The sequence below is a fragment of the Vicugna pacos genome, chromosome 18 (assembly GCF_048564905.1).
Source record: "Vicugna pacos chromosome 18, VicPac4, whole genome shotgun sequence".
Classification (NCBI taxonomy): Eukaryota; Metazoa; Chordata; class Mammalia; order Artiodactyla; family Camelidae; genus Vicugna; species Vicugna pacos.
Window position 1 is genome coordinate 21,912,177 of NC_133004.1, and position 11,369 is coordinate 21,923,545.

General features: G+C 43.2%; 1 long non-coding RNA gene across 1 annotated transcript; it reads left to right on the plus strand.

Annotated features, from left to right (window-relative positions):
- Window positions 1-199: 199 nt before the first annotated feature.
- Window positions 200-5,112, plus strand: LOC140686928 (uncharacterized). Its single transcript, XR_012060933.1, has 2 exons — window positions 200-349; window positions 1,961-5,112. It is a non-coding gene; the product is annotated as an uncharacterized lncRNA (long non-coding RNA).
- Window positions 5,113-11,369: the final 6,257 nt, after the last annotated feature.

An 11,369-nucleotide genomic window follows, 5' to 3' on the forward strand; every position in this document is an offset into this window, starting at 1 on the left:
AGCCCTTGTTCCCCAGCCCGATGTGACGGGGCCCTAGGTCCGACACCCCCACCTGCACCGGGAAGTGGTGAGCGCTGCCCCCCCAGCTGGCCGCGCTCAGCCTGCATCAGGCCCAGAAGGCCCCTTATTACATCAGGGCTTAGGACCTCGACGGTCTGGGTGTGCTCCCCGCCCCGGACGATCACCTGGCCCCCGCAGGTGCTCCAGACAGGTGTGGGGTCCCGGGGTGACTGGTCCGCGCGGCCACTCACTCCCAGTTCCCCCCACATCTAAGGTGTTCACACATCTCAGTTTCTTATCTGCTTCTCAAAACTTGCCGGGCGCTTCATCCGAAGTCCTTATCTGAAAGGTATCACCAACAACCTGTTTCCTAAGCCAGAAATCTGTGAGTCAGCGCCGGCTCCTCCCTCTCTCTCCACCCACCAACCAACCTGCCTCCCCTGGTCCTTTACCTGTGCAAACGGCTCTTCCTCCCCATCCCACTGCCCCAAAGTCGGCTCGCATCTCCCGGGTGGCTAGATAGCAGCTTCCCACTTAAGTGTCCCTTGCAATCCATATTTCTCCCCACGCAGCACCAGAGTTAACTCACTGGAAAAAGAAAGAAAGATACAGATTAGATAGGTAGATAGGTAGGTAGGTAGGTAGGTAGATAGATACAGTCTGGGGGAAAAACATGTATAGTCTGTTTTAAATATATATGTACATCAAAAGAGTAATTGTCTTCAAGTGTCAAGACTGAGTGATATTTTTACCTTTTTTTCTATTTATAGTGTTCAAAATCTTGACTGCCCCCCCTCTCCCTTGCATCCTTCCCTTCCGTTTTCCATCCCACCCTCACTCCCCCACACCCACGCAGCTGCTAGAAAGTTCTCACCATTGAGACCTTTTTGTACTTTTGCAAATGTTGTTCCCTGTGCTAAGAATACATATGCCTGGCAAACTCTAACACATCCTCCAAGACCCAGCTCAAATATTACCTACTCCAGGAAGCCCTCTTGGCCCAGTTTAGGGCTCCTACAGCACTTGTGGGCATACTTCTGGGAGGGCATACCACACACCACACACTATCATTTCTTGTCATCTTTCGTGTTTTTAATTATCCATCAGAATCCCTTGAAAATCTCCTGAGGGCATTGCCAGTGTGCTAATATCTTGGGCAAAGAATAAAGAAAGAAACCCCTATATATTCAAAGAGACCAGAGAGCAAGCCCTGGAAATCATAAAAAGAAGCATTCAAGAAGTCAGTTTGCACAAGAAGGCAGGAGGTGTTTGCAGTCACAGAGTAACACGGGGCCAGTAGCATCCTATATATGAATGTGCCTGTGTGTCCCTCTTGCCAGAAGTCTGCCGGCCCCTTGAGGGCAAGGGCCAGGTCTTAGTCATAGTACAGTGTCCTGCAAGAGGTAGGTTTTCAAAATTTGATGAATGAATGAATGAATGAACTCTGTCAGCTTTCCCTGAGTCCTAGAGGCCTCAGGACACTGAGAAGGATGGGCTTCAGCCTGAGGCAGCTCCAGGCCACTCCTCCACAGAGGGGACAATGTGTCAGGTCACCGAGAGGCCTCAGGCAGGGCCTGCCTTGGGTCAGTAGGGCCACCATCTGGCTCTGGGGTCCCTGGGTGAGTGGTTTACAAAGCAGTGGGCACATGAGCTCATGCCATCGCCCCCCAAGGGACAGCTATGACATAGATCATGCCCAATTTTACAGAGGGGGAAATTGAAGGGACCAGTCCCTATGACCCAGAGGTAAATGACCTGGACGTGCCAGGACTGGACCTGAAACACAAGTCTTCAAATGCCAAACCACTCACCAAGCTCAACCGTAAAACATCCCTGCTCAAGAGTTCCTTCTTCTATCTCATTTGTATCATTTTGTTCAGTTTCTCTGCTTTTCCTAATCCCTGCTTTTTCTTTCCTTTCTATGTCTTCTCTCCTTGGTCTGACATTGATGGGGGAATAGAAAGGAAGAAAGTGTGGTTCCTGCCTGCCCACCCTTAGCTTGGGATCAAGGCCAACACAGACAGAAGAGATCCAACACGACTGAGCGTCTTCTGTATGCCAGGCCACTCTGCCACACGCTCCACTTGGATCAGCACTTCCCGCAATCCTGGAAGGAGATATCATTGTCCTCATTTTATAGATGAGGAAACAAAGCTCAGAGGAGAGCCACTAAGGGTTGCCAGACTGCAAACATAAGGCTGCCTGCTCTTTCCAGCCTCAGAGGCCTTGTCACCAAGAAAGCCCATTTATGGAATGCTCAATAGCCGGCAGAGGAGCAAGAGATAGAAATACATCAGAAGAGACTTCTTGAGACAAGTCCATTTGAATCCATCAACTGATGAATGGATAAACATAATGTGTTCTAGCCACACGATGAAATATTATTCAGCCAGATGCATGAAGCACTGACACATGCTATAACATGGATGAGCCTTGAAAACCACGATGCTCTGTGAAAGAAGACATTCACCAAAGACCACATACTGTATGATTCCATTTATATGCAACGTCCAGAATTGGCAAACCCATACAGAAAGTAGGTCAGCAGTTTTGGGGGGATGGAGAGAGGGGGAGAGAGTGGATGGTAGCCGAAGGATATGGGGTTTCTGTTTGGGGTGATGAAAATGTTCTAAAATTGATGGTGATTGTTGCACCACCTGAACATACTAAAAATTAATGAAATCGACACTTTGGGTGAATTATATAGTATGCGAACCCTCTCTCAGTCAAGCTGGTTCTTCTCTTTTTTTTTCTTAATTTTTTTTGGGGGGGTTATTAAGTATTTATCTATTTATTTAATGGAGGCACTGGGGATGGGACCCAGGACCTGGTGCATGCTGAGCATGTGCTCTACCACTGAGCTCTGCCCTCCGCCACCAAGCTGGTTCTTAACAGGTTGATTTGGGAAGAAGGAAAAGGGACAAGGAAGGAGGGAGTGAGGCTGGTGCTCCCAGCAGAAAGGAACAAGTCAGGGGTCCAGTTAGGAGAGTGAAAAAGGAATCTGCTTGGTGGCACCAAAAGAAATGGTCCTGGGGGCTTGGATTTGATGTAGTTGGTATTTCCCAAGTGGAGGCTGAGGGGTGAGCTGGCAGGAAGAAAACGGAGACCCGGATTCACAAGTCGAACTGGAAAGAGAGGAACTTGAGGGGGGAGAGTTGAGGAATGTTCAACTCAGGCTCCGGGTGCACATTCAGCTCCCTCCTGCCTCAGACCCCAGGGGGTCCCAAACACAGGCCACAACCTTCTCTCCACTCAGGCCCCTCCTCATGTATTCCTTCTCTCAGGAATGGTCCCCGATTCTCTCCTGGAGGACTTGGGGTAGGTTCCTACCATCGCCTTTCCTGAACCTTTAATTGTTCATCCCCTCCCCCAGGGACTCCTCCATAAACACGTGGTCCCACAGTCAAACCTGATCCTGCCCCATCTCTTCCATTCCCAGGCAAGCTGCTTGACTGAGCTGTCTACACTGGCTCGACTCACTTTTCTTCTCCCACTCACTGCTTTTATTTTTATTTGTGAAAATTTTCAAACAAATCACAGACAATAATATATAGACTCTCATGTCTACGTTATTAAGGTAGGTGACAGTAACATTTCACCACATCAGCTTCAGATCTTTATTTTACTTATTTATTTAAGAAATTACATGTCTGAGATAGAACTAAAGCTCCCATTTCCTGTCTCTCTCCCCTAAAGTTACGACTTTCCTGAAGTTGGTGTATACAGTTACCATGTAAGATGTGTATTTTTATTGAGTTGAGCCAAATGAAATTGCCAACATGTGACTGTTTCTGACCACCCCCATGACAATTTAGTATGGTTCACCTAAATATGACATCTGCACCCAACTGTTTCATCCTCCCAAACTTAAACTGTATTTATCAAACAATAACTCCCCATTCCCTGCCCCTTTCCTAGCCACTGCCATTCTAGGTGGTTCATCTGTGGTGCTTTACCATTCCAAGGCTCATCTTTGTTGTAGCACTTATCAGAAATTCTTCCCTTTCTAAGGCTGGATAATACTCCATGGTAGTTATATATCACACTTTGTTTATCCATTTATCCACTGATGGACATTTACGTGGCTTCCACCTTTTGGCTATTGCAAATCCAAGGAGCCAGCAGATTTGGTGTCTGGTGAGAGCATGCTTTCCGGTTCACAGGTGGCTATCTTCTCATGGTGTCCTCACATGGTGGAAGGGGTGAGGGAGCTCTCTGGGGTCTTTTTTTATAGGGGCACCCCTAACATCCTACATTTTTAAGTGTCCCCCACCACTATTACACTGTTTCAAATTTGAAGATATCTAGTAAGGAGAGTTCCACCATTCCTCTTCCTTTCCAAAGTTGTCTTGCCTATTCGCAGCCCTTTACTCTTCCATGTGAACTTTGGGGTAAGTTTTTCCAGGACCATAAAAGAATTGAATAGTTGATTGGAATTGCATTGAATTTGTAGGTTAATTTGGGAGGAATTGCCATTTTAAAAATAGTGAGTCCTAACTAACACTGTAAATCAACTACACTTCAATTAAAAAAATTTTTTTAATAGTGAGTTCTCCTACCAATTAGTGGGCAAAACAGAGGACAGAGGAGTGTATCATACAACACTATGCAAAATCCAAACTCCAGAAAGCTCTGCAGGACACGCAACTTGGACTTCTTCAGCAAATAAATTTCAAAGGAAAAAAAAACATAATGTAGATGAAGGGAAATCCTGCAGGTTAAGAGACTTAAGAAACATAATAACCCATTGCCATGTGGATATTGTATAGACCCTGATTCCAATAAATTAAAATAATGAGACAACTGGAAATTGAAATACTGACTGGTAAAGAAATGATATTAAGAAACTGATGTTAAATTTTTGTGTGTAATAATGATATTGCAATTATGTTTTAAAATAGTCCTTATATTTTAGAGGCATAGGCTGAAATATTTGTAGATGGGATAATACGATGCCTGGGAGGAGTAGATGGAAAAAGAAATTAACAAGACTGGCCAAGAATTGATAGTCACAGAAGTTGAGTGATGGGCACTTGAGGATTCATTATATAATTCTGTATACTTTTGTGTATTTTGAAATTTTCATAATAAAAAATTTCTCAAATATTGAAATATTAAGTCTTTCTATTCACAAACATGGTATAGTTGTTCATTTATTTGAATTTTCTTCTGTCATGCAAAGTTTTATAATTGGCCCTGCACATCTTTGGTTGATCCAATGAATTTACTAAACTCTTATTAGTTCTTAATCACACTAGTAATTTTTTTCTAGAATCTCTTGTCCACACCAATTGGTACACGTTTTTCTTTTTTTTTTCTTTTGTTTTGTGAGGGGGAGGGCAATTGAGTTTATTTATTTATTTATTTATTTATTTATTTATTTATTTATTTATTTATATCTGGAGGAGGTACTGGGGATTGAACCCAGGACCTGCTAAGCATGCGCTCTACCACTTGAGCCATACCCTCCCCCACCTTAGAATCTCTTGGATAGTCTATGTAGGGCATCAGGTCACATGTTTTAAAAAGTGAAATTTTGTTTCTCCTGTCCAATGCTTATGACTTCCATTTCTTTGCCCTGTTATATACTGCCATCTAGAACCTCCAGATTAATGCTGAATACAAACAGTGCATCTATGTCTTGTTACCAACCTGAGTAAAAATTATGTTTTTTGTAGGTTTATTCACTCATTCCATAAATACTCACTGAGCAAACACTATGTGCCAGGCCCTGTACTAGGTACTTGGAATGCAACAGCAAACAAAACAAAAGTCCTCGCCCTTGCAGACCTTACATTCCAGTAGGCAGAGACAGAAGATTAATATAATTAATGATTAAATTCTATAGCATATGTTAGAAGGTGTTAAACACTATGCAGAAAAGCAATAGGGATCTGGAGTGTTAGTGTGGGGACAGGTGCAATTTTAAATAAGGTGATGGAGGCAGGCTTAGCTGAGAAAATGATATTGGAGCAGACTTGAAGGAGGAAGGGAGTGAGTGTGTCAATATCCAAGGAAGAGCTCTCCTGATCCACCACACAGAAGCGGGCAAGTGAGGCTGGGGCAGCTGCAGCAGATGAGGTAGAAGAAAGTGCGATGAAGAGATGGATGAATGTGGGAGTCCATGGTGGAGGTGCTCACTCCATTCTTGAGCCTCGTCCAATTTCTTTTTCTCATTCCCTATAATACGCTGGCTTCAACAATATCTCGACTCTCTGTGGACCTTCAGTGCATGACCATACTATCCCTTTCCACCAACACACATCCTCTTAGATGCCTCTCTCCCCCTCTCACCCAGCTTAAGTTCCACAGTCAACAGTCACAAATGCTGCCCTGTACACACGCTCTCTTTCCCTCACTCATGTTATTGTACTTGTTGGCAAAACCATCACCCGGGTTAAATCCAACTCCCTGCCTATGCTTCATGTGCACCCGAAAGTTGAAAGCGGCTGGGGGAAAAAAGCACACGACCACGCTGACCGGTGTCCCTTTAAGTAATGACCACCAGCCTTAACGGGATACTCATGTTGCTGGGCAATCCTACTGTAATTCCATAGTCAGCTACTCCCGCTTTCCTCTCCTCAAAACTCCACCACCACCTTCCCCATCCTCACTCCCAGCTGATGACTTGCTTCCTACTCTGCTGGGAAAACTGAACCCATCACAAGAGACTTGCACACACTCCCCGAAACACATCTGCCTATGAACATGGCTGAGTGTCTGAACACTGGCCTTCTGGCCGCTGCTGACATCAAAAAGCAATCCCTCCACCTCCGAACGAGACCCACCTTCTTTTTTGCCTGTTGGAGCACTTCTCTCCAAGAAGTCCCTCTGACCTGTGGCATCAATTTGCCCCTCTCTACTAGATCATTCTCAGCACATAAAAACTCTTTTAGGAGAAAGGGTGGGGGAGGGGCGGGAGGAAAAAGGAAAAAAAAAACAAAAACAAACCCTTTACTTCTCCCATCTTAAAAAAGGTCCCATTTCCCTTCATCCCATTTCCCTGTCAGTTACCACCCAGGTCTCAGCTCCATTTTACTGCAAAACTCCTTCGAAGAGTTGTCTGTTCCTGTAGTCTTCTATGGCTCCCTCCAATCAAAAAAAACACTTCCATTTACTCACCCCCCTTCCTATGTGATTTTCATATCTTCTACTTCAACATGTACTGACCTCATCCAACAAGATTATTATTATTATTATTTTAAATAGTCAGTTGGTTTTAAGTAAATAATAAGAAAAAAACAAGCTCTATTTGCTGTTTCTACTGTTCTTCGTTTCTTCCTGTAGATCTAATTCCCAATGAGAATCATTTTCCTTCAGTCTGAAGGATATCCTTTAGCATTTAAAATCACAGGTCTACTGGCAACGCACTCTCTGAGCTTTTTCCTGAAAATAAATTTATTTCACCCTCAATTTTTGAAGGATATTTTTATAGATATAAAATTTAGGGCTAATGGGTTTTTTTTCTTTCAGCCCTTTGAAGATGTCTTTGCATAGTCTTGCGTGGTACCCTGGCCTCCGTCATCACTCATAAGTCATTCAGCAGGTATTTGGAATGCTGTTTCCAAATATGTAATGTGCTTTTGTTCTCCTGATGCTTTCAAGAATTTTTTTTCTTTATCTCTTGTGTTTAGCAGTGTGACTATGAGCACTAGGTATAGTTTTCCTTTCACTTATCCACACTTGGGACAAATGTAAGTTTATTCCTGGAAACTGGTACTTTAAAAAATCAAACTTGGAGTATTTTCAGCCATTAATTTCTTAAATTTTTCTATCTCAGTATGACTCTCTTTTCTCTCTGGAATTCCAATTACACGGATGTCCAATTGCTTGACATTGTCCCTAAAGTTGTGTTCATTTTTCTTCAATATTTCTCTCTCTCTTCTTCAGAGTGATTAATTTCTATTGACGAGTCTTCAAGTTTATTGACTCGTCCGCCATCTCCAGTCTACTGGTAAGGCCAACAAGTGATTTTTTTTTTTTGCTTCAGTTATTTTACTTTTCAGTTCTAAAATTTTCATTTAGTTCTTTCATATTTTCTATTTCTCTGCTGAAATGCTCTATTGGTTCACTCTTTAAGACCACATCTTTTAATTCTTTGAACATATTTTCCTTTAAAAATATTTATAATAGCTGCTTAAAAATATTTGTCTGCTAAGTCAAACATCTGGGCCTTCTTTTGCTCAGTTTCTATGGACTGCTTTTTTCCCCTTGACTTTGGATCATGTTTTCCTGTTTATTTGTATGTCTAGCAATTTTTGATTGAATAGTAGATATTGTGGTTCAATCACTGTAGAGATAATAGATTCTGTTATCTTCCTCTGAAAAGTATTGATTCTTATTCTGGCAGACACTTCTACTACTGGTCGATCACTTTGAACTTAAATAGGCTTTTTTTCACACTCATTCGTGTAGATTTCCAGCCCCTCTGACTTGGCAGAACTCAACCTTCAAACCCTGCCTCTGCTGTGGGTCTTTTTTGTTGTTTGGTGTCAGACACTGTTAGAATAGGTCCAGAATACACCTTCTTCTAGGGCGGGGTTCGGCAGACTACAACCTGTGGAGTAAATCCTCCATCATCACCGGTGTCATATAAATTAAGTTTTATTGAAACACAACCATATTCAGTCATTATGTGTCCCCCTGGCTGCTCTCACAGTGCAACAGCAGAGCTGAGTAGTTGTGGCAAAGACCAGATAGCCCACAATGCTTCAAATGTTTAATATCTGCCCTTCTTCAGAAAGTTTGCTGGTATCTGCTCTAGGGCATGGTCCTTACTCCTAAGGATATTCTTCAGCTGGATGCCAGGACTCTTGATGAGATGTTAAAGTGGTCTCTTGACTCTAGCAAGGCCAGAACTCCAATGTCGCCAGCACTTCTCTTCCTCCAGCTCTGCTTGACCCCCGTCTGGAGCAGCCACCCTCTGATAAGCCTGGGGTCGTTTCACTCTGCACAGGTACAGCCCAGCCTTCAGCCACGGATTCATGGGGGACCGCCTTCCCAAGACTTACAGGGCCCCTTCTCTCCAGAGCTCCCTCCTCTCCATGCCTCACGCCACAGATTTCAGCTACCTTAGCTTTGCTCAGCCCTAATTCTGCCTCCTCGTGTTAGTGTGGCCATGATGCTCATTCAGAATCCAGCTCTTTAACTGGGTTGAGGAACAGTCCTGAGGGCAGAGAGCTGGGCAACCGTGGGGCTCACTCATGAACTTCCCTCCTCTGGAGGATCATAGCCTTGCACCGCCTGATGTCCAAAGCCTGAAAATAATTGCCTCACGTACTTCTCCAGCTTTATTGTCCATTATGTTGGCAGAGCTAGTCCAGTAAATATCTACCTCATCTTGGCAGGAAGCAGAAGCTCCACATTTTTTCCTTAAACCCATTTCAGGTAGGTTTTCACTCCCCAACATTCCTCTGAAAACTGCACTTGTCAAGAACATCAATGACCTTAAAGCTGCTAAATGCAATAGCGAATCCTCATTTCTCATCTCTCTCGGCCTGTCAGCAGCATCACACAGACCTAGTGATTCCCTCTTTCTTTATCTACTTTCTTTACTTATCTCCCAGAAACCAAGCTGTCTTCATTTGCTTCCTAGCTTTACTAGTCCCTCCTTCTCAGGGACTTCCTCTTCTAGTCTAGTCTTCTAGTTTGCTGATTCTTCCTCTTCTGAGTTCCTAGTGAAATGCCACAGGGCTCAATGTTTTTCCTTCATTTTCTTCTCTATCTTCACTCATTCTTCTGGCAGTTTTAGCTGGTCCCATGGCTTCAAATATCACCTACATGCCCATAACTTCCAAATTGCTATCTGTATCCCAGACCTCTCTCCTGAACTCCAGATACAGCCCAAAGGATATCCCAAAATGAACATATTCCAACACTGACCTCCTGATATTTCCTCAACAATACCTGTTCCACCCAATGTCTTCTCCTTCTTGGTTGATTGCAACTCAGTCTTCCTAGTTACTTAGACCAAAGAAACTTGGAGTCATTCTTGATTCTTCTACATCTCTCACCCCATATCCAACTTAAAAAAAAAAAACACCTCTAAGCTCCCCCTTGGAAGTATATCCAAAAATCCAACCCCTCTTTGTCACTTCGCCGCCACCTCTCTGTTTCAGGTCACCAGCATCTCTTGCTTAGATTATTGCAATTCTCTCCTAACTGGTCTCCTTGCTTCCATTTGCCCCACCATTGTTTATAATCAACACCATGCTCACAATGACTTTTCAAAAATATAAATCAGACCTCGACACTCCTCTGCTCAAAACTAACCATGGCTCTCCCATTTTTACAATCATCCATTCATTTACTGAAAAAATGTTTATTGTGAGTTTTCTATAGGCCAAGCCCTGTACTGGGCATTTGCAATACATCAGTGAACAAATGTAGTAAAAAGTCCCTACCCTTATAGAGAGATTCTAGTGTAGGGAGACAGCTAATAAGTAATAAACAGAACAAATAACTTCTCCAGTGGTTCAGAAGAGGGTAAGTGGCTGCTGAGATAAGATATAGAGCAGGGTAAAACCAGATTGGGAATGTGGAGGCAAGGGTAATTTTAAAACAAGATCATCAAGGTAGACCTTACTGAGAAAGTGATATTTGAGCAGAGACTAGGAGGAGGGAAGCCATGAGGGAAGCCGGAGGAATGAACCTCCAGGCAGAGGGAACAGATGGACAAAGGTCAAAGGCAGCAGCAGGCAAGACATGTTTAAGAAGCAGCCACAAGTGGTTGGGTAGAAGTGAGAGAGAAATGTTGGAAGATGAGGTTGGAGACATAATGATGGACCCTGTAGATCTTGTAGGGCATTATGGGGACCTTGGCTTTTACTCTGAGATGGGAACTACTGGAGGATTCCAAAGCAGAATATGATGTGACATGAGTCAAGTTTTAAAAGGATCCCTTTAGTTGCAAATCATATACTAGATAAACGTCTTGTATCTAGAACATATAAAGAAATATTATAACTCCATATTAAAAGATAACCCAAATTAGAAGTGGACAAAGGCTCTAAATCAACAATTCTTTAGAAAAGAGCATATACAAATGGCCAACAAGCACATGAAAAGATGCTCAGCTTCATTAGCCATTGGGGAAAGGCAAACCAAACCACAATGAGATACCACTCCACACCCGCTAGGATGGCTTGAATCAGAAAGACAGATAATAACAAGTGTTGGTAAGGATGGAGAGAAATTGGAATCCTTGTACGCTGCTGGTGGAAATGTAAAATCATGCAGTCACTTTAGAAAAGTCTGGAAGTTCTTCAAAAGGTGAAACAGAGAGTTACCACATGACCCATCAATTCCACTCCTAGGTATGTGTGTGTGTGTGTGTATATATATATATATATATCTCCAAGAGAAATGAA